Genomic DNA, 24,639 nt, shown 5'->3' on the forward strand with positions numbered 1-24,639 from the left:
AGTACTTGTTGAGATTTAGCTCTGAGATGTATGTGGTGTCTGTCATTATTAGTGATGATGGTTAGGTTTGCTTGTTGTTGTTTTAACAAGACTACTCAGGAAGAGAAGGATACAGATAAATGCCTTTCCACCTATTAACAATGTTTTTAAAGTTAGACTTTATCTGACATAGATAATATCTATACTGAATGGAAAGGGTCTTCTGATAATTTCTGCATTCATTGCTAATTGATAGTCGATTGAACTATAATGCTTTGTAATTAGAATATTTCCAGTAAAAAAAAAAAAATATATATATATATATAGTAGAAGAGGTGCCAGAAATTGCAGTTACCTGCATGAAATTATGATAACATCTTTTCTATAACAGCAGAAGATATATTAGAATGTCTTGGACATATTTTCAGGAATAATTTTAAATATTGGAAGAATGTACTCATAAAAATAGGGGTTAGATTGGGTAGTCAGAAACATGCTCTCAATATATGTAAAAAAGAATATAATGTTCATTTCTTGATCAGTGAAATGAGAATTGTGCTGCCTAAACACTACTTAACAAGGTATGGCAAAATAAAATTGGTAAGTTATGGGTGGTATTTGTGTCTTAGGACTGAGACAGAGATGCATAGAATTTCCTTTATTTTCAACTTAAGTTTTGAGTGTAACTTCTAATACTTACAAAAGGCCAAAATATTAAATATGAAATGTTTTTAAGCTTAATTTTGAATATAGGTTAAAATTATTAACATTCAAAAAATATTTTTATAAGATGAACTTACAAAAGAACTCAGTCAGTTCCTATGGAATATGTTAATAATTTTTCATTTACCTCTATTCTGAAATGTTTTATAATTGAATTTGGTTCTTTCAGACTGTGACTTGCTTTTTTTTTATTTGATCAAAGTCATAGGTGTATTATTTCTTGGGGTGGTGAGGGTTAAGAAGATATGGTTCATATATATAATGGAATATTATGCCTCCATCAGAAAGGATGTATAATCAACTTTAGTATGAACATGGACAGGACTGGAGGAGATTATGCTGAGTGAAATAAGTCAAGCAGAGAGAGTCAATTATCATAACATTTCATTTACTTGTGGAGTATAAGGAACAACATGGAGGACATTAGGAGAAGGAAAGGAAAAGTGAATTGGGGGAAGTCAGAAAGGGAGACGAAGCACCAGAGGCTGTGGACTCTGAGAAACAAACTGAGGGTTTTGGAGGGGAGAATGGTTGGGGGAACGGGTGAGCCTGGTGGTGGGTATTAAGGAGGGCACGTAGTGCATGCAGCACTGGGTGTGCTGCATAAACAATGAATATTGGAACACTGAAAAGATTAAATTTAAAAAAGAAATACCATTTGAAGGATTACTTTTTTAAAAGATCTGATTACTAACATTTTCTAATAACATATGAATCATCAAAAATTTGTATTGAGATTTATTAGATGAACCTGAGATACTTAAGTCTTTTTCCATAATTATGAATCTTGCACCCTGTATGTCATAACAGTATTTTGAAATACTGTACTTTGCATTCTGCTTCACAAAAATAGTTGATCTGATAAATTCCTTTTTGCTGAATGCTGTCATGTCCGTCTTTTTAATACCCTCCTTGTTCATTATAAGTGCCATTAGCCATACTGCCTAATGAAAGGTACCTCATATCAAGTCTGATTACTGCTCTAATGTTTTCCAGGCGTGCTTGGTGATGAGCCTGGCATATGAAACAATTTCCTACAGTAATAAAACTAATTAAAGTAGGCAGTCATCCACATACCACTTTCTAATGAATTATAATAAGCTCATTAATCTCAACCTCTCTTATTCCAAAAAGTCCATTGATAGGACCTGTATGTAAGAGTAAAATTTCTCACCCTTATATATGTACAACTGTTACAGAATCAAAGAGGACTTTGTGAATTTAAGTTTTAAAAATTACGAATTGCTGATCAATGCTTTAAATGAAATATCTACTTTCTAAACTCTGCCCAGATTACTTATTGGCAGGATCCCTTTCTGTTTGAGTTCTCCTATAATTGATTTAACAAAAGAAAAATGATTCATTGTATAATAATTACTCTTCAGCACCTTGAAGACTAGAATTGAATGAATCAACTCCTTATTTTTATTTAGAGATCATATGAGAAAGATGAATTGAGTACTTGAGATCAAGTGAAAAACACACCCTGTTTCCTCTCCAGAGAGAGCTAGAGTATCTGCTCAAAATGTCAAAATAATTATTATAATAATTATTTTTGGTTAACATTTCTTCAAATTTGTGAGTGCTCAATGAAACAGCATAAGAATTACTATTCCATTCTGTTATAAATAGTTTGGTAATATAGACTATTGTTCTGGAGATAATTTTACTGTCGAGGAGATAAGGCTGTTAATTGTGAGAAACATTGGAGACTGTTTCTCCAATTTCTGAACTACAAAGGTGAATAGTAAGAAAATACATTTTTCAGAATAGCAGGGTTTATTCTATCTTCATTATAATTTGATGTTTTAAAAATGTAGCAGTTTCCATCTTGAGGCTCACTACTACTATGACACACATGAATTTCTCCCTAAAGAAGGTAATTATAAATATGTATATCTTAAAACTGATACAGAATGTTTGTAGTGGGTTAACTGCAAATAGGCACATTTTAATTTATGAAATTAACAATTTAAATTTTTTTTTTTTTTTTTTTTTTTTTTTTAAGATTTATTTATTTATTTATTTGACAGAGAGAAATCACAAGTAGGTAGAGAGGCAGGCAGAGAGAGAGAGAGAGAGAGGGAAGCAGGCTCCCTGCTGAGCAGAGAGCCCGATGCGGGACTCGATCCCAGGACCCTGAGATCATGACCTGAGCCGAAGGCAGCGGCTTAACCCACTGAGCCACCCAGGCGCCCTAAAATTGTTGTTTTCATTTATGAATTTTAAATATCATGAATTTTTATGAGAAAATGACTTGGATATTCTGTGCAGAGATTTTCTTTTATAAAACTGATGTTTTAGAGCGCCTGGGTGGCTCAGTGGGTTAAGCCACTGCCTTCGGCTCAGGTCATGATCTCAGGGTCCTGGGATCGAGGCCCGCATCGGGCTCTCTGCTCAGCGGGGAGCCTGCTTCCCTCTCTCTCTCTGCCTACCTCTCTCTACTTGTGATCTCTCTCTGTCAAATAAATAAATAAAATCTTTAAAAAAAAAAAGATTTAAAAAACTGATGTTTTAAAATCTGACCTTTGTGGGTAGAGGTGTAGTGAAACTGTCCCTGAGTAAAATGTCTCCCAGTCTGGCATCAGCTGTAACTGTGGTCGCCAGTTGCCACTATATGTGATGATGAGTTGGTTCCATGCTTGAACAACAATCAGGAGAAGGGCTTTTGGTACAGATTCCTCCATTAGCTAGCTGTATGGTCTTGAGAGAGTAATTTACACATCATCTAGTTAAGTATATTCATGTATAAGGTATGAAGAGCATGCTAGAAAAGTGCCTTCCGAAGTGTCAAAAGTGCCACTGATAGTAAATGTGGTGTTTCAAATAATGTTTAAAAGACTTTATTTACTTATTTTAGAGAAAGAGAGAGAGAGAGAGTGAAAGCCCATGAGCCAGGGGGATTGGCAGAGGGGGAGAGAGAGGGAAAAAATCCCAACAGACCCTACACTGAGGGCGGAGATCCTGGAGTTCAGTTTCAGCACACTGAGAGCAGTGTGAGCCAAAGCCAGGAATCAGTCACACGACTGACTGAGCCAAGTAATTTAATAATGATTTAAAATATTGTATGAAGTGAAACAATCTCCCCTTCTAATCTCAGTTCAGTTCTGAAATCGAGAAATTGGTTTTCTCCTCTATGTCCTTAGGATTTTTCTAGCACTCATATTTTTGACAGAACTGTGGATCACCTAGTAGTTTCTAAGACACAAGAGATATGCTGCTGAACAGAAGAATGCAGCATGTAAGTCTTACTAAGAGAAGTGGATTTATTGAAAGTTGTCTCAAAGATAATAGAAAATTAATTAAGAATGTTAGGAAAATTTTGAGAGCTCCAGTTGACCTTGTTTTGAACAGAAACCTGTTGGAAAAAGACTTGCTCCGGTTAGTAGATCTAATTAATAATACCTGTTAAGAGCTAGCTGTACCTTGAATAAACTTTGGTAATATGCTTTAATGTTAATAGGAAATATGACTCATCATCATAACAGCCAACACTTATGAAATGCTTAATACTAATATTTATTGAAGTCAGACAGTCCTCCTAAATGATTTACATGTACTAACACATATTAGTCTTCATCACTCATTTTAATGTTTATGACAACCATATAAATTAAGCAGCAATATTCTTCTAATTTTTTGTGTGAGGAAACTGAAGTACTCAGATACTAAGGAATCTCAGAAATGTCAAAAACTGCCAGGTTGGTGAAAACATGGAGGTTTGGCAAGAGTGGCCTTGCCCTGTGCATCTTTTCCATCTGGCTGTTCTGAATTAGAGGCTTTTATAATAAACTGGTAGTCTAGTTTGCACGATTTTTCCTGTGTCCCTTGTTTGATGAGAATTGCAAAGACAGAGAGATGAATGCAGTTGATTCAAAACATGAGAAAACCGTGATGAATGATGCCTGGAAAATCTTTCATTTGGAAAAGCTATGGGGAATCCCTTCAGCAAATTTGGGACAGTAACAAATATATTTTAAAGACTGAACCAAACCAAAAAGACACTGATGTAAGTCAAGAACTTTCTGAAATTGTACTCTATTCATCCAACTTAATGGCTATCTGTGTGAATCTTTAGATGATTTGACTAGTTTGGTGGTAAAGTTACTTCCTGAAGTTGAGAACAAAAATATACTATTCCCAGAGTTTCCTGAACACCCTTTCCAAGAACATCTTAAACAACTTTAAAAAATAGTACCCAGTAAGGATTTTAGGAATCTTTTTTGTGACATTTCCCATATCTGACCTTCAGGTCAAATCTTAGTCATCTCATTGGGCATGAAGGTCCTGGAAGTCTGTCAGATCTTAAAGGGCTGGGTAAATACTCTTGTTGGTGGGCAGAAGGAAAGACCGTCCAGGTTTTATGTTTTGTTTTGTTTTATCATTAATGTGGACTTGACTGAGGAAGAATTATTACATGTTGAAGATATAATTTTGCACATGGTTCAGCTATGTGCAGAATGACCTCAAGAGTGGGTTTTCCAAGAGCGCAAAGTCTTGAATTCTGTTTTTTGTTTTTTGTTTTTTTTTTTTTTGGTTTAAATATAGAGACCATAAGCTAGATTGCAGGAATATTGCATTCTTATCACCTAGAAGAAGTGCTCACAGCTGAATATTTACTGGAAGAATTTAGATCTGCCTTAAAATAGATGGATCTGTATAAACTCAGACCAGAAAATGTGTGGGTTGCAATAGTTTCCAAGTCTTGAGGGAAAAACTGATCGCGCAGAAGAGTAGTATAGAACCCAGTACAAGCAAGAAGCTGTACCAGATAAAGTCATTAAGAAATGGCAAAATGCTGACCTGAATGAGAAATTTAAGCTTCCAATTAGGAATGAATTTATTCCTACAAATTTTTGAGATTTTTATCTTTAGAAAAGGAAATGGCACCATATACTTCTCTCATTAAGGATGCAGCTATAAGCAAACACTTGCTCAAACAAGATGGTTAAGTTTTTCATGCTGGAAGCTTGTCTCAACTTTGACTTTTTCAGCCCATTTGCTTATGCGGATCCCTTGTACTGTAATATGGCCTATTGGTACCTTGAGTTTCTTAAATCCTCAAAGACTCTCTCAGCGAATATGCATATGTAGCAGAGCTAACAGTCTTGAGCTCTGACCTCCAAAATACCGTCTATGGGATGTATCTCTCCGTGAAAGGTTACAGTGATGATGACAAGCAGCCAGTTTTGCTAAAGAAAATTTTTGAAAAAATGGCTGCCTTTGAGATTGATGTAAAAAGATTCAAAATTATCAAGGAGGCATATATGTGCTCCCCTAACAATTTCCAAGCTGAGCAGCTCACCACCACACCTTGCTGCTGACTGAAGTGGCCTGAACTAAAGATGAATTAAAAGCAGCTCTGAGTGATATCACTCTGAAGGCCTTCCTATCTCAGCTCCTGCCATGGCTGCACACTAAAGCCCTTCTCCATGGAAACATGACAAAGCAGGCTGCACTAGGAATTATGCAGATGGTTGAAGACATCATTATTGAACATACTCCTATGAACTTTCTCCTTCCAAGTCAGCTGGTTCCATGTGGAGAAGTTCAACTCCCTGACACTGGATGGTTTGTTTATCAGCAGAGGAATGAAGTTCACAATAACTGTGGCATTGAGATATATCACCAGACAGACATGCAGAGCATCTCAGAGAATATATTTCTAGACCTCTTCTATTAGATCAGGTGTGAGCCTTGCTTCTTCAACAACCTGTGCAACAGCGAGCAGCTAGGCTTATCGTCATCAGTGGGCCATGTAAAGCCATTAGCATGCAGGGCTTGCAATTCTTCACCCAGTCAGAAAAGTCACCTCACTACCTAGAATAGAAACTAGAGTGGAAGCTTTCTTATTAGCCATGGGGAAGTCCAGAGAGGACATGACAGAAGAGGCTTTTCAAAAACACAATCAGGCATTAGCAATTCACTGACTAGACAAACCAAAGAAACTATCTGCAGAGTCTGCTAAATATTGGGGGAAATCATCTTCCAGCAATATAATCTTGACAGAGATAATACAGGAGTAATTTAAACACACCTACTAGGGATGATATCATCAAGTTCTACAAGGAAATGTTGGCAATAGATGCCCCAAGGAGACATAAGGTATCCATCCATGTTCTTGCCAGGGAAATGGATTCTTATCATGTGGTTGGAGAGCTCCCATGTCAAAGTGATATAAATTTGTCACAAGCACCTGCCTTAGCACAACCTGAAGTGATTGAGAACATGACCAGTTTCAAGCATGGTTTTCCACTGTTTCCCCTTGTGAAACCACATACTAACTTCATGGCTGCAAAACACTGATGATTCCTCAAGGAAAGGGCATCCCTGAGTCTTCCAGGGGCTAGGAAAATAGTTTTGGCCACTTTAATAGTTTCTGATTCATTATTAGAGAGACAAACAGGAAAGAAAGAAAAAAAGAAATTGTCAAATGTCATTATGTAGAAATTTTAAAAATCCAAAGTAATTAAATTACAAAAAAAAAAAAAAGAAAGGTCAGACACCTAGTAAATGTAAAGATTTTAAAAATTTTGTACTTTGTATTTCTATTTCTTTATTTTCTTCCTCGTGTCACACCCTGTAAGCCTTAGTTAACTTAGTCTTCTCAGTTCTCAACTGGAAGCTTATTTCTTTGAACACTATATTCCCAGTGACTGGCACATAGTAGGCAGTTAAAAAGTATTTGTTGAAAAATATGTGAATGGATTAATTAATCAGTAAATCTCTTCCATAATAGACAACTTAAAGTGTCTCTACACATAACCTGTTGGACTCGAAGACCTCACTCCTAGTACTTCCTACCCGCTCCCATACTGAGTTTTCTCCTGATTACTTGTCACTATTTCTATTATTCGTCTTGGGTAATTTGGAACCAGGACAGTTGCTCTTATATCAGAATGTACAGCTGTGAGGGTGCCTGGGTGGTTCAGTCAGTTAAACATCTGCCTTCAGCTCAGGTCATGTTCCAGGGGTCCTGGGATAGAACCCTTTGTCAGGCTTCCTGCTCAGCGGGGAGCCTGTTTCTCCCTCTCCCTCTGCTGCTCCCTCTGCTTGTGCTTTCTCTCTGTCAAATAAATACATTAAAAAAAAAAAAAACAGTTTGTATAGGTTCAAATGAAAACTGCAATACTTATCTTTGTCCATAACTTAAGTGTGTGACATTAAAAGATATATTTAAGTCTCTCTGAGTTACAGTTTTCTTATCTGTTCAACAGAGATATTAATATCTACTCATCAAAATTATTGTACTAACTAAATTAAATGTATTTGAAATACCTAGGAAAGTTTGGCATATTGTAGATATTTTATAGCATCATACTGAAATATCAAGACATTGGAGCCAAACAGACCTAATACTATTACAGGTTAGTTCTGGAAGATTGAGTCCATTATTTACACATTTAAAGCATTAATTGTTTGATGGTTAATCACACCATATAAGTTCCTAACCCTGAATTATCTTAAGGGTTAAGTGAGACAGTGTTGCCAGAGTGCCTGGCATATAATTAAAACAAAATGAATATTAGCTGCTTCTTTTAGTAATAATTCTCCTTTCCTTTAAATGTTTTCTTATGCTGTTGGTTTAATATCTTGGGGAGAAAAAAGGAAGACAGTATATTGTCTGATGATTGAGTACATTTATTAGACTATTTTCATATAGTTTTCTCTAAAGTATAAGCGTCGATTTTTGCCTAATAACAGTATAACTCAAAATTATATTATCTTGAACACTATTCTGCTTAAAGTTACTATTGTAGGAAGTAGAAAATTCAGGTCTAACAAAAGTTAATTTGTTGAGTCTGTATTTTACAGACCACTGGCAATTGGATGACTATGATAGGGAGAAGATTTATATTGTATCTCTGTATTCATAAGTTCCTGAATAGAAAGAAACACAATTCAAGCATTTGAAAAATACACTGGAGAAGATTAGTTTGAAAGTAGGATGTGCATGAGTGCATGGATGTATGTATCTCTTGTAGGATGATTATAAGTAAGCCTTGCTGTAAAATTATCTAAGAAGCAGAATTTATTGTAATCGAGTTCTCCATTAAAGGACAGTATAGGGCGCCTGGGTGGCTCAGTGGGTTAAGCCGCTGCCTTCGACTCAGGTCATGATCTCAGGGTCCTGGGATGGAGTCCCGCATCGGGCTCTCTGCTCAGCAGGGAGCCTGCTTCCTCCTCTCTCTCTCTCTCTGCCTGCCTCTCTGCCTGTTTGTGATCTCTCTCTGTCAAATAAATAAATAAAATCTTAAAAAAAAAAAAAGGACAGTATATTATTAGAAATACATTCTTGTAGAAAAAAACAAACCAAACCAACACATAAACAAATTAAAAAAAAAAAAACAATTATTTTATTTGTAAAACCAACACCCCAGAGATTATGCATTTTTTCCAATATTCTGTCTTAAGTTTGGGGAAGGAATACTCTTCTGCGAAGAAACTAGTGAACTTCCTGTGGGATACCACATATAAGCTAGAGGGACCCCTGCATTGCTCAAGATTCCAGTTCCTTTAAAGCTGGGGTTAGAAGTTCTTGGTTGACTTTTGAAAACTCTTTATTAAACCACTGAGAATTGATTTACAATTATGTATATTTAAATCAAATGCAATAATACCTGGTAAAAGCTATTTCAGACTGTAGTTGAGCATTTTCTTAGAAGACTTGGGACAAAATTTATAATTCAGGTCCACTGCCAGGAACTCAGAAATGCTATTATCTCTTCCCTCTAGCATTGTAATAACCTCCTAATTGGCATCTTCACTTTCCCCTCTTACAACTTGATCCTCCACTCCTTTGTCCCCATTCTTCCAGCTTTATGCAGATATGTCATATCCCTACTAAAATCCCTTGTCCTTGAAATAAAATCTAAAAACCTTCATTCCCCTTGTTTTTAATACAAAGTCTAAGAAGCATGCATGATATGGCTGATTTTACAGCATAATTGTTGTCATTCTGTCCTTCTGTGTTTCATACTTCATCTATACTAGGTGTCTTTTATTTTGTTGAACTTTCTGTGCTACCTTTTATCTTAGTTAAGGTGTATTTTATTTTTATTTTCCCACAGAAAAATTAAAATCATCTTTCCCAGATCTCAGTTTAAACATTACTTAATTGGAAATGACTGGAGTGGGTTTCTCTAGAAACTAGAAATTCTCTTCCATAACATCATCATACCTTAAATTCTGTTTTTTGCACTAGAGAGTATAAGCTTTCTTTTTTTTTTTTTTAAAGATTTTATTTATTTATTTGACAGAGAGAAATCACAAGTAGATCGAGAGGCAGGCAGAGAGAGAGAGAGAGAGAGGGAAGCAGGCTCCCTGCTGAGCAGAGAGTCCGATACGGGACTTGATCCCAGGACCCTGAGATCATGACCTGAGCCGAAGGCAGCAGCTTAACCCACTGAGCCACCCAGGCGCCCCAGTATAAGCTTTCTTTTTCCATCTTGTTTGCTGCTATATTCTTAGACCCTTGTCAGATGGCTAACATTTAATACTCACTTATTTCTAAATACCCTACTGAATGAAAGATATTGAAAGTAATGAGTTTTAAGAGTGCAAACTAATGCCAGACTTTCCCTACAGGTTATGTACATAGTTTTACAATGTCAAATTCTTACTTCATTGATCTTCTTTCTCCCCATGCAGACAGTCTTCCTTGATATAGAACCTGCCAGCTAAAAAAAAAAAAAAAAAAAAAAAAAAAGCCTGATGACTTCCTTGAAGCATGGGGGCTTGGTTGTGTAGCCCAGTCTTGGCCAGTGGACCAGAGGAAAAAGTTTGCCTTTGATGAAAAGAATACTTGTGAGAGGAACAACTGTACTTCTCAGTATTAAATTCAGTTGATTGAGAGCATGCTTTTTGGATTTGTGTTTCCCTGCATACTACAACGGGTCAAACCCAAGAACTAATACCTACCCTTTGAGAATGAGTGAAACTAACATAGAAATATCAGGGTCTTTGATTATGTTTTTATGCTGCTGATTTAAGTGAATCTGGAACCACCTATCCCTGGTAATCTTGTTTATGAGGTAATAAATATCTTTCCTGTTTAAGCTACTTTTATTTTTTTAATTTAATTTAATTTTACTTTTTTGTGTGTCTTCCAAAATGCATTGTTTATGCACCTCACCCAGGGCTCCATGCAGTACATGTCCTCTTAATACCCACCACCATACTCACCCAAACCCCACACTCCTTCCCTCCAAAAACCCTCAGTTTGTTTCTCAGAGTCCACAGACTCTGAAGGTTTGTCTCACCCTCCTATATCCCACAACTCCCTTCTCCTCTCCATCTTCCCATGCCCTCCGTGTTATTCCTTATGCTCCACAAATAAGCGAAACCATATAATTGACTCTCTGTGCTTGACTTATTTCACTCAGCATAATCTCTTCCAGTCCGGTCCCCGTTTTTACAACAGTTGAAGCTACTTTTAGATGGCTATCTTTTCGTATTCTCAAAAGCACCTTAATTGATAAAGATTTCCTCAGGACTTGACTTTCCCTGAGTCCCTCTTATGTAGTTAATCATTGTCACCTGTTGGGGTTGGGAAGCCTACCTTATCTACTACTCTGTAAGCAAGATGAATGATCAGGAAGGTTCCTCCCCCAGGAATACTCCTTTTTACCATTAATATACTTTGTAAAGATAACCTTAAATTGCTGAAGTAATACATTTCTAAATGTGTGTGATCTTCAAAAAATCTTGAGCTCTTGGAATCTAGAATAGAAGAGTTTTTCTTATAACACTGTTTATTATATATAGAACCAGACATTGACCTCAACTCAGAAATTAGTCATTCAGCAAACATGTCTATAAACCTCCTTTTAATGTGTGTGTGACTGTGGGCTACTGGGATTTCTTTTGAGCCATTCTGCTCTTCTATAAAATCTCAGTAATACCACCTAATTTATAGGGTTTCTGTAAATTCACCATCTCGTGAAATTATGGATATAATGCCCATGGAACTAAGTAGGGAACTAAGTAGGCAGTCTTCCCTTATTTTAGAAGTTAAATTTGGAAGATTTTTTCCTGATAAAATATGGAATATTAAAATTAATTAAACTGTTTGATTTCCTTATAAAGCTAAAAATAATAAGAGGTTTTGTGAAAAAGTATTTTGTGTTCATTAAGAACTATCTTTACACGTAGTAGGCAATTTTGTCTTTGGCTCTCAGGAAAAATAAAAATGACTTGTAATTTTCTCAGTTTTCTATAGCTATTGTCTGTAAGTATGAAATCATGAGTTTTGTTATTGAAATATTTGACAGTGTTTTGTTTTAGCTCTTTTGATAACTTTTGTGTTTGCCTTGAGCAAGTCACTTATCTTTTCTATTTCTATTTTCTATTTCAATTTACTTATGAAAGATAGAATAATGATTGTGATGTACCTTACAAAAAACTTAAAATCATATTGAGAGAATGATGAAAACCAAAGCAGTGTGTTAAATGCCAGATATGACAACAAGAATAAGAGAAAGAATATTTCTATTATAGAGCATTCTCCTGGATGGCTTTAATACTGTGAAAGGCAGTAAAATTATTTCCTGATAAATATTTTGAGCATTAAGACATGAATTGTCCAGGATTAAATATATATATATATATATTTCCAGAGTACTGATTATACAGCACATTTCCTGTCCTGCCTTCATTGAATTTATAATTAGAATATCACCAGGAGGCAGCTACTGGCATCATTAATGGAATGTATTTGTGGGCAAAATACCTTTTCTTAAAGAATTTCTGGACTATTCTGAGGAAATCAAAATCGATTTTAATTTCAAGTTTCAACTTAATTTTTTTCTACTAAGTACTAACATGCATAGGATACTAGATGATTTGCCCATCCATCCATTAATTTCATCGATATTTACTGAACTCCTCTGTGAAAGCTACCGGACTACATGATTTGTGATGTGCAAAGATAAAATGCGGTTTCTATCCTCAAAGAGCTTACATGTATTAGGGAAATATATATATATAAATAACTCAATTAAGGTTTTCTTCCTTAGTGTTGCAACAAAGGCAAGAAGAGCAAGTGTAAGTCATATGAAGAATTCTAACCAGATAGAAAGGCTTGAATTAAGGCAATGGTGATGGGAATTGAAGAAAGGGAATGAGTAAAGGGAATTTTGAAATCAGAAAAAGGATTGTTTGTCAGTTGGTTTTAGAATGTGAGAAGATAAATTGTGGATAGGGACTTATGGTTTCAATTCTAGTAGGTAAGGAGTTTGGAAGTCATCACTTCCGTTTTTCACAACAACAAAAGTTGAACATATCAACAACCTTTCTTGGGCTTATCAAGGAAATCAGGCCACAGAGCAAATCACTACCACAGGCAAATATAGATAATTACTGCCAAAATCAATTGACATGGAACAGAGGCCACTAAAGCTATACACTGGTAGGAACTGTAATTTTGATGAATTACTAGAACCTATGTGTAGACTAGCTCGACAGTATGAAACTCCTGGGGGCCATATTCTTAAGGGGGAACCCACACTTGAATGAATCTTACCTCTGAAATCCCACCAGGTTCTCATGGTGAAGAACCCAAATAAAATCCCCTTGTGTTTTGTTGAGAGGCAGAAAAATAACTCTTTGTAATATGCTCAGGGCATTTTCCATAACAAAGGCCTGCTCTCTAGGCAAAAGTTTTGTCACCTGGAAGTGAGAAAGGCACTTAACCAATTCCAGCCCTCTCTACCCTTCCTGTCTCACCTGAGGAGGGAGAATCAAGTTAAGGAAGACTTGTGAAGGTCACAGTCATCCCAGAAACAGAGGTCTGCTACAAGACTGATAATCATAAGATTATAGAATACCCCCCCAAAAATCCTTACAATTACATTAACAGTGTTCCAGTATACAGTGAATTATAGCTGAAAGAACTGCAAGGCACAGACTCTGTTAGAAGCTGTTCTTAGAGTAGCTCTTAGAATAGACAGCAGAGGAAACGAAAGCAAGGACAGTCAAGGAATTTGAAGCCTTTGGGACCTACAGTTACAGCAAATATTAAACACAGGCCAACTTTTAGCATGATTAACATAAAAACTCACACTATTTAACTTCAGTTATTACTCAATACATCACCTCCAGCTTTCTTTATAAAAAATTACAAGGCATGCTAAAAGACAGGGAAAAAAGAAAAACAAAGTAAGCAGCAGAACTAAATTCATATAAACACAGATTTTGAAATTATTACACAGGGAATTTAAAATGATTCAAATTACCATGTGAAGGACATTAATGGAAGACAATAAATAGCATGCAGGAACGGATGGGCAATGTAAGCAGAGAAATGGAAACTCCAAAAATCAAAATGATACACTAGAAATTTACATAAATGAAAAATGCCTTTGATGGACTCAGTAGTAGATTAGACACTGCCAAGGAAGGAATCACTCACTGAGTTTAAAGATTACTCACTGAGCTCAAATGAAATAGAAAAAGAGAAAGGAACAGAAACAAAATAACAGAATATCCAAGAACTCTGAGATAATTTCAGAGTATAATATGGACACAATTGGAGTACTATAAGAAAAGAGAGAGAATGAAGCAGAAAGGTCTTTACATAGTGGCTAAAACCTTTTCAAAATGAATGGCACACATCAAACCACAGGTTCATTGAACTCGGAGAATTCCAAGCAAGAATAAAAACTCTAAACCTATACATAACGTATTGAAGCTGCAGAAAGCCAAGGACAAAGAAAATCTTGAAAGAATCCAGAGAAAGAAAAATATCTTTACCTCTAGAGAGAAAAGAGAGAGAGAGAGCAAAAATAACAATGGATATCTCATCATCAGAAACCACACCAGCAAGATATAAAGTGAAATCTTTAAGTGCTAAAAGAAGTCAGGGATGAATCAGGTTCTTTTTTTTTTTTAATTTTACTTTTTAATTTTTTTAATTTTTTATAAACATATAACGTATTTTTATCCCCAGGGGTACAGGTCTGTGAATCACCAGGTTTACACACTTCACAGCACTCACCAAAGCACATACCCTCCCCAATGTCCATAACCCCACCCCCCTTCTCCCAAACCCCCTCCCCCAGCAACCCTCAGTTTGTTTTGTGAGATTAAGAGTCACTTATCCTTTGTCTCCCTCCCAATCCCATCTTGTTTCATTCATTCTTCTCCTACCCCCTTAACCCCCCATGTTGCATCTCCACTTCCTCATATCAGGGAGATCATATGAATCAGGTTCTTGATCAACTTATAGGAGAAGTGATGTTATTAACTGAGACCAGAATTAAATGGAGAAATCATATGTTCCAGGAGAAATCATTCGGCGTGAAGATTTTAGATGTGAAAACTTGAGTCTGATACACCTGGAACATAACAAGTGGCAAATTTCCAGGCAGTTAGAAATTTGGCACAAGATTTCAGAAGACTACGGAGCAGGGAATAGGGATTGATGATAAATCTGGAACTGTTATTTTATAGGTAATAGCTAATGCAGTAAGTTGTGGAGGTAGAACATTTAAGGGGAGATAGGTGAGGTATTCAGATAGAAACCTGAAAAGTTTTAACTTTTACTTTATTTTTAAAGATTTTTTTAATCTATTTATTTGTCAGAGAGAGAGAGAGAGAGCACAGGCAGACAGAATGCCAGGCAGAGGCAGAAGCAGGCTCCTTGCTGAGCAAGGAGCCAGATGTGGGACTCAATCCCAGGACGCTGGGATCATGACCTGAGCCAAAAGCAGCCGCTCAACCAACTGAGCCACCCAGGCTTCCCAAGTTTTAACTTTTAAAGAACAAAGTGAAACGAAAAATAATAAGGAGTTTGAAAAGTTTCTGAGGACAAAATGTACAGAAATCCAGAAGGAAGGGATATTTTTAAAAAGGGATTTTTGTATTGCCAAGTCTAAAGCTTAGATCAGGCTGAAGACTGAAAAAAATGTTTTCACTTAACACTGATGAGAGCAATTTTAACTAAGTGACTGGAGTGGAAACCAGTTTTCAGAGGCAAAAAGATTGAACAATTATTTATTTATAGCTAAACTGCAAATGAGGGTATGCATTCTGTAAGTGTAGTTGCTCTCCCAAGAAATATCTTAATCAAAGGAAGAGAAAGTAACAGATAGAAGTTAGGAAAGACAAAGTATTGTTGTTTGTTGCTACATTTGTTTTAGGAAAGGTAGGAAGTTAATCCAGTTAAAAGACTAACAGAACTAATAGAGAAGATCTGTACTAAAAGTTACTACAATTTAGGGGGCTTCTCAAACCAGTAGTGTGAATATTAGTGAACAAGTGTTTAATCTTTACCGTATTACTCATGATTTTATATAAAACTAACTCTGAGTAATTGATGGAAAACCTATCCTTTCCGCCACCATCTTGGATAATGGAAAGTGTTTGTAACAAACACTTTCCAATTCTGAGGGTTGCTGGGGGGAGGGGTTTTGGGAGAAGGGGGGTAGGATTATAGACATTGGGGAGGGTATGTGCTTTGGTGAGTGCTGTGAAGTGTGTAAACCTGGTGATTCACAGACCTGTACCCCTGGGGATAAAAATATATGTTTATAAAAAATAAAAAAGAAAAAAATTTAAAAGAAAAAAAGAAACCCTTTCCAAATTCCAAACTGCAAATTGGAAAGCCAATTTATGGCACATTGTGATTATAAGAAGTAAAATTATACCTGTTGTCATAGATGCATATGTTTGTTTTACGTATCCTAATAATCATTCCCTTTTCAACTGATTTTCAACAGCACTGTGTTGCAAAGGGTGAGATTAGAGAAATGAAAAGAAGATAGATTTGAACTCACACCTGCAGCTGAGTCTCATAAACCTAGCAGTTGGAGGAGGAAGAAACTGTAAATCTTTTAAATACTCCCCAGATGATTTAGGTAAAGTCTTCCCATGCAGTTGAAAACTACCTGTTAGTTTGCTACTCATGTACTTGGTATTGGCTTTCTTTAAAATACAGGATTTTTTTTTCTTTCTGTGCCTTTTCTTTTCTTTTCTTCTTATTGTGTAATAATCCTATGACTTGACTGCCTCTCTACTTATGGTGTTAGGTATTGCATAGTAGACAAAATTAAAGTAGCAATAGAAGAACAGAAATCATATTTAAGTTCCTAGTCAAAATGAATAGAAAGGTCTATTACTTTCAAGATAATATAATACTATTAAAGTGCAAATCTCCTGTGACAAGTTCAGAATAAAGACCTCAAGAATTATAACTACAGTTTTGTGTTCAAGCAAAATAACTTGACAGTTATTGACAGAAATAAGGTACCATTCACCTTTGAAAATATTGCTTTCTAAATCTCAGTCCAATGCCATTTAAAACTATGTTCAAGTTGTACACTTTCATAAGTTGTCATTTATTTTCCTTACAATCTTAACATTTTTTATAAATTTTTTATTTTTTATAAACATATATTTTTATCCCCAGGGGTACAGGTCTAATAGATTTACACTAACCTCTTTTTGAACAGTTTTTGTATACTTTTTTTTTTTTTTTTTTTTTTTTTTTTTTTAAAGATTTTTTTTATTTATTTATTTGACAGAGAGAGATCACAAGTAGGCAGAGAGGCAGGCAGAGAGAGAGGAGGAAGCAGGCTCCCCGCTGAGCAGAGAGCCCGATGCGGGCCTCGATCCCAGGACCCTGAGATCATGACCTGAGCCGAAGGCAGCGGCTTAACCCACTGAGCCACCCAGGCGCCCATACTTTCTTAAGCTTAATTAACAGAACACTTATTACTTTCTTATGTGTAAAGAGTACTTAGTATCAAAAGAATTCAAAAACACCATTCTTTGCCTACAGGTGTTTATAATTTAGCCTTTTTACTCAGTGTTTTTAGTGTCTAGTAAATATTCAGATAGTTTTAATTTTGTGGTGCTGGGGAGGGTATTTATGTAAATTTTTTTAAGTTGCCTTTTCTCTATTCATTAAAAATAATTCACGTCTGGGGGGCACTTGGGTGACTCAGAGAGTTAAGTGTCCACCTTGGGCTTAGGTCACAATCTCATGGTCCTGGGATCCAGGTCTGGGTAGGGCTCCCTGTTCAGTGGGGAGTCTGTTTCTTCTCTTCCTCTGCCCCTCCCCCCATCCTCCTGAGCACACATGGGTGTTCTCTCTCTCTGTCTCTCAAATAAATTTAAAACAAAAATCTAAGATAATAATAATTTGGGTTTTTACTTAAGTTCTTTTCCACTTTACCCTCTGATGGAGGACTTCCTTATCAAACACATTCCCAAGAGTTCTTATGATTCAGAATCAGAAGGGAAGTTGGGCTGGAAGAAAGATCCCTAGTACCTATGCCAGGTCTATAGGACACTTAGGAGAACCACTGAAGTGTCTCTGAGAAACTTATAGAAGAAAATAGTATAATAGTAAAAATTATTCTTATGAACTCTGTGTTCTAGAAATAATGATCAAGATATGCAAATGAAGATCTCTGGTTGTTTTGAATTTCTTTTTTGGTTCCAAAATATTTTTGTTTGAATATACTGTAATTCTGAGACTGTACCATCATGTTGCCATAGAATAGCAGGTCACATGTTTGCTAAATATCTTGAATAAATATTTAGGTTTAATTTCTCTCTCTCTCTTTTTTTAAGATTTTATTTATTTATTTGACAGAGAGAGAGATCGCAAGTAAGCAGAGAGGCAGGGAGGGGAGGGGAGGAAGCAGGCTCCCTGCTGAGCAGAGAGCCCGATGTGGGGCTCGATCCCAGGACCCTGAGATCATGACCTGAGCCAAAGGCAGAGGCTTAACCCATTGAGCCACCCAGGTGCCCCTAGGTTTAATTTAAAATTAGGTTTAAATTTAGAAGTGTATTTTTCAGGTTACTACTCTATAACCAGGCTTTCTCTACATCAGTATTCTAATGATTCCCAAATCTCCACTCCCTGACCAGATGTCTCTTTTCTGAGCGCATTCCTGCATTGATGGTCCATACTATATATCTTCAGCGGGATGTTAAGAGAGTCACAAATTAAACTCATTGCATTTTCTTCATCTTAAATTCCTCCACCTCTAACTAGATTTGCTATCAACAAGAGTGAGCAACACTTGCATTCACCCCATACATCTGCCAGACACTTTATTTCTTCCTTGACTCTTCCCTTCTCTTTTCCCTGCTGTGCCACCCATATCTGGAAGAACCCACTTTCTAAATAGATTTCAAATCCCCTCCCGTTGCCCCATTTTAGTTTAAATACTAAAAATTTCTTACCCGGATCATTAAACCAGCCTCCTATCTCTGGCCTTTATCCCCACTAGCCCATTGTCCATGCTGTACTACAGTAAGCTGCATAAACTTCAATCTGATCATACCCTCCAATGAGAAGATGAGGGCAGGCCAAGTTTGGGGTTGCTGTTTTAGATATTCTTTTTTTTTTTTTTTAAGATTTTATTTATTTATTTATTTGACAGACAGAGATCACAAGTAGGCAGAGAGGCAGGCAGAGAGGAGGAAGCAGGCTCCCCGCAGAGCAGAGAGCCCGATGTGGGGCTCGATCCCAGGACCTTGGGACCATGACCCGAGCTGAAGGCAGAGGCTTAACCCACTGAGCCACCCAGGCGCCCTACATATTCTATCTACCATGCCTAATTGTGGTTGTTTCCCTTATATGTACAGTAGTAAATCATTGTGGGGGAAAATAATACATACGTGATCTCCATTTTATAAGGAAAATTGAGGCTCTCTAAAGTAGTTCAGACTACTACTGAGAGACGTGGTTTTGTGTTAATACAGATTTAGGTTTATTTCAGTCATTGTATTTTAGTTGTATGGTGTAGGAAAATTATTAAAACACTGAAAAATGTGGTTAATACCACCTTCCTGGTAAAAAATGTGAATATCACTGACAGTGTATGCAAAATATGTATTATTTCAGAATTTCAATTGTACTTTCGTTATTAATAATTGATTTGTACAAGGTCGCACAGCTGAACTGTGACAAAACACTCAGATTCAATCTTTTCTATCCCAAAGGAGAGACAGCAATGAAAAGCTTTGCTAGATTTGTAGGCTTTTTTTCCTTTACTACATAATAGTTTTTAGGATAGTTTAGTGTTATTTAATGATTATCTAAAACTTCTCAGTACTCTTAAATTTAATTTATAGAATCTTTAAGCCAAACATTTGGTTTTATAGTGGACGTTAATTATATAGTTGGGCAGAATATTCAGGCATTTGCTACATAAGCAACTATTGAAAAGTGTGTCTATATTATAAGTTGAAAAAGTATTCTAAATTCATGTATATGCCATCTTAAAAAGACTCCTGTTTTACAATGTACTTACAAATTAGTATTTGAATTTACCACTATGTATGCTGTTGCTATCCATTAGTGCTCTAAAAAGAACAAAGCATGATCTTTTTTTCCTTTCCTTACTGTCTACTACTGGTTTATGTTTTGTAGCTGTGATCTGTAGCATCAGCTAATATTCTTTGCTTTTTTGCAGCTTAATTTTGTGACCTCCCAGACAGCCTGAAACTACTGCTTACATTGAGTTATATTATCCATGATTCCTGTGTAGCACAATGTTGAGCTTTCTGCTTTTTCTTCTCCCCAGAATTCTACAATTAGGCTAGTGTCCTCGAGAAACATCCCTAATGCATGACTTAATCTGTATTCTTCATTAAACAGGATACTACACCATTTTTTAGGATCTGCTAATATTAAGGATGTTTTTCCTCTCTGATTTTTGCTGTATTAAAATATACAACTAGAAGGGCGTTTTCCTCCTTTTATCATGCAAAAAATTGCAAATGTGCTGCCAAGCAATGCCCAATATCATTCACATTGCCCTTCTGCTCTGTCCGATGGTGGCATAAATGTCCAGGGCCCAAGAGCTGGCTCTGCTCCCTTGCCCCAAGTAAATAGCAGGAGGACACCAGTAGTCAGACCTGCCAGCACTATTTTTTATGAGATTTATTTATTTATTTATTTATTTATTTATTATGTAGAGACAACACACTGACACTCAGATCCACATCTCTGTTATTTACACCTCCCAGTGAGAGAAGGCTGGCAAGCAGGACCATGCAGGAAGGTGCTCTCAGGCGGCAGAGTTAACAGTAAACTCCAGCTGTAGGGGTGATTTATGTAATGGCAAACAGCATGGGATTAGCTAGATTTCCAGGGCTCCCTAAAGATTGATTAACTTGAATAATTTCAGGAGCTCTGGGGAGTACAGGGGACTATCCTTAGTTGCCTAGTACCTGGTTTGGTAAGGCTGGTACATAATGGCCCTAACATGTTAGTGCCCAATAAGGGATGTATTTGGAATGTGGACTTAATTTGTTGTTCAAGAAGAGGATCTAACTGACCTCTGACCACAGCCTCAAAACTGGGTCAATATAGCATTTTAAACAAAAGTAAAAAAATTGTGTTATACACTTCTGGGTGGGGAAAGGGATATGTTTGCTGTCTTTTCCATCTCAGGACCTAAACTTGAAGTCATGTTCAAGTGTAATTCTCTTACTTCATTTAGGATGTTGAGGAATAAGAGGTCCCCTATTTCTTATTTAAAGCGTGAAAAGCATGGGGTGCCTGCCTGGCTGGCTCAGTTGGTAGAGCATGCATTTCTTGACCTCAGGTTCATGAGTTCAAGCCCCATGCTTGGCATGGAGCCTACTTAAAAAATAATCACAATTTTAAAAATAAAATAAAAAATGAAAAGCAGGCAAGCAAGATTTCATAGCAGAAAGGAATGTTTAACAGGGTATTTCTAACCATTTCATTTTCATTTCTTATAAAATCTATACTATGGGAAAAATCATAATCACTTACCTTATTTTAAAAATACAGGTATAATGTGACAGTTATGTCTGTCCTCTCTGAGGAAAAAAAAATGTGGGTATCAGAGAATCTTAAGATCTCCTAAGAATATGTTTCCCCAAGAATTTTATATCAAGCAAGTTCAGTGGAACAATATAAATTAATATCACTATATCACTTCTTGACTTTCTTTGTTGAGAAGCTCATTGTTGATGAGTTTATAAGACATTTATATCTTAAGTAGAGTTCATAATTGATTTTGATGAAACCCATGGGTGTAGGAGATCAGAAATCTAATTTGCCTTGCTTACTAACTCATTTTATGACCCTAGGAAATTTGTTTTTATCTTTATGCCTACAAAATAAAATCATTTTAAGAAGGCTTTGGAAAATGAAGTACAGATATTTGGGGTCTTTCTTATTTTTTTATTTTTTAAAATTAAATGTAATATAGTATTTGCTTCAAGGGTACAGGTTTGTGAATGATCAGTCTTACAAAATTCACAGCACGCACCATAGCACATACCCTCCCCAATGTCCATGACCCAGCCACCCTATCCTTTCCCCCTCTACCCCCCAGTAACCCTCAGTTTGTTTCCTGAGATGGAGTCTCTTACGGTTTGTCTCCCTGTCTCCCTTTCCAGTCCCATCTTGTTTCATTTTTTTCCCTTCCCTAACCCTCAAAACCCCCTGCCCTGCCTCTCAAATTCTTCATATAAGAGAAATCATATGATAATTGTCTTTCTCTGATTGATTTATTTTGCCCAGCATAATACCCTTTAGTTCTACCACATTTTTGCAAATGGCAAGATTTCATTTCTTTTGATGGCTGCATAGAATTCCATTGTATATATATACACATCTTCTTGATCCATTCATCTCTTGGTGTACATCTAATTCTTTTCAGAGTTTGGCTATTGTGGACATAGCTGCTATAAACTTTGGGTGCACGTGCCCCTTCAGATTAATACATTTGTATCTTTAGGGTAAATGCCCGGTAGTGTAGTTGCTGGGTCATAGAGTAGCTCTATTTTCAACTTTTGGAGGAACCTCCATAATGTTTTCCATAGTGGCTATACCAACTTGCATTCCCAGAAACACTGTAGGTGTGTTCCTCTTTCTCTGCATCCTCTCCAAAATCTGTCATTTCCTGACTGGTTAATTTTAGCCATTCTGAATGGTATGAGGTGGTATCTCATCGTGGTTTTAATTTGTATTTCCCTGATGCTGAGTGATGTGGAGCACTTGTTCATGTGTCTTGGACGTCATCTTTGCAGAAATGTCTGTTCATGTCTTCTGTCCATTTCTTGATTGGATTATTTGTTCTTTGGGTGTTGAGTTTGATAAGTTCTTTATAGACTTTGGATACTAGCCTTTTATCTGATATGTCATTTGCAAATATCTTCTCCCATTCTGTCAGTTGTCTTTTGGTTTTGTTGACTATTTCCTTTGCTGCTCAAAAGCTTCTGATCTGGATGAAGTCCCAGTAGTTCGTTTTTGCCCTTGCTTCCCTTGCCCGTGCTGTTTCTAGGAAGAAGTTGCTATGGCTGAGGTCAAAGAGGTTGCTGCCTGTGTTCTCCTCAAGGATTTGGATGGATTCCTGTCTCACATGGAGGTCTTTCATCCCTTTGAGTCTATTTTTAAGTGTGGTGTAAGGAAATGGTCCAGTTTCATTCTTTTGCTGTCCATTAGTTGAAGGGACTATCTTTTTTCCATTGGACATTCTTTCCTGCTTTGTCAAAGATTAGTTGGCCATAAAGTTGAGGGTCTATTTCTGGGCTCTCTGTTCTGTTCCATTGATCTGTGTGTCTGTTTTTGTGCCAGTACCATACTGTCTTGATGATGACAGCTTTGTAATAGAGCTTGAAGTCTGGAATTGTGATGCCGCCAACTTTGGTTTTCTTTTTCAACATTCCTCTGGCTATTTGGGGTCTTTTCTGGTTCCATATAAATTTTAGGATTATTTAATCCATTTCTTTGAATAAAATTGGTGGTATGTTTACAGGGATTGCATTAAATGTGTAGATTGCTTTAGGTAGCATAGACGTTTTCACAATATTTGTTCTTGCAATCCATGAGCATTGAATGTTTTTCCATTTCTTTGTGTCTTCCTCAATTTCTTTCATGAATACTTTATAGTTTTCTGAGTACATATTTTTTGCCTCTTTGGTTAGCTTTATTCCTAGGTATCTTATGGTTTGCGGTGCAGTTGTGAATGGGATTGACTCCTACGTTTCTCTTTCTTATGTCTTGCTGTTGGTGTGTAGAAATGCAACTGATTTCAGTGTGTTGATTTTATATCCGGACATTTTACTGAATTCCTGTGTGTGTTCTAGAAGTTCTGAAGTGTAGTCTTTTAGGTTTTCCACATAAATTATCATATCATCTACAAAGAGTGAGAGTTGAATTCTTTGCAAATTCAGATGATTTTTATTTCTTTCTGTTGTCTGATTGCCGAGGCTAGAACGTCTAGTACTATGTTGAATAGCAGTGGTGATAGTGAACATCCCTGCCGTGTTCCTGACCTTAAGGGGAAAGCTCTCAGTTTTTCCCCATTGAGAATGATACTCACCATGGGTTTTTCATAGATGACTTTGATGATATTGAGGTATTTACCCTATATCCCTACACTGTGAAAAGTTTTGATCAAGAAAGGATGCTGTACTTTGTCAAATGCTTTTCCAGCATCTATTGAGAGTACCATATGGTTTTTCTTCTTTCTTTTATTAGTGTATTGTGTCACATTGATTTGAAGATGTTGAACCAACCTTGAAGCCCAGGAATAAATCCCACTTGGTTGTGGTAAATAATCCTTAATGTACTGTTGGATCCTATTGGCTAGTATTTTGGTGAGAATTTTCTCATATGTACGTGTTCATCAAGGACATGGTTCTGTAATTCTCCTTTTTGATGGGGTCTTTGTCTGGTTTTGGGATCAAGGTAACACTGGCCTCACAAAATGAATTTAGATAATTTCCTTCTCTTCTCTTTCTTTCTTTCTTTGTTTCAGGAGAATAGGTATTAATTCTTCTCTAAGTGTTTGATAGAATTCCCCTGGGAAGCCATCAGGCCCTGGGCTCTTGTTCGTTGGTAGATTTTTGATGACTGTTTCAATCTCCTTACTGGTTATGGAACTGCTCAAGTTTTCTACTTTCTGGCTTAATTTTGGTAGTTTATATGTCTCTAGG

At 36.5% G+C, this 24,639-nt stretch overlaps 1 protein-coding gene and 1 pseudogene across 2 annotated transcripts in view; both read left to right on the plus strand.

Annotated features, from left to right (window-relative positions):
* The window catches only part of CCSER1 (coiled-coil serine rich protein 1), a 1,346,695-nt gene that overhangs the window by 590,378 nt on the left and 731,678 nt on the right, over window positions 1-24,639 (plus strand). The window lies entirely within an intron of this gene.
* LOC132008109 (insulin-degrading enzyme-like) lies at window positions 4,981-7,193 on the plus strand (annotated as a pseudogene).

This window comes from Mustela nigripes, chromosome 1 (genome assembly GCF_022355385.1).
Source record: "Mustela nigripes isolate SB6536 chromosome 1, MUSNIG.SB6536, whole genome shotgun sequence".
Classification (NCBI taxonomy): Eukaryota; Metazoa; Chordata; class Mammalia; order Carnivora; family Mustelidae; genus Mustela; species Mustela nigripes.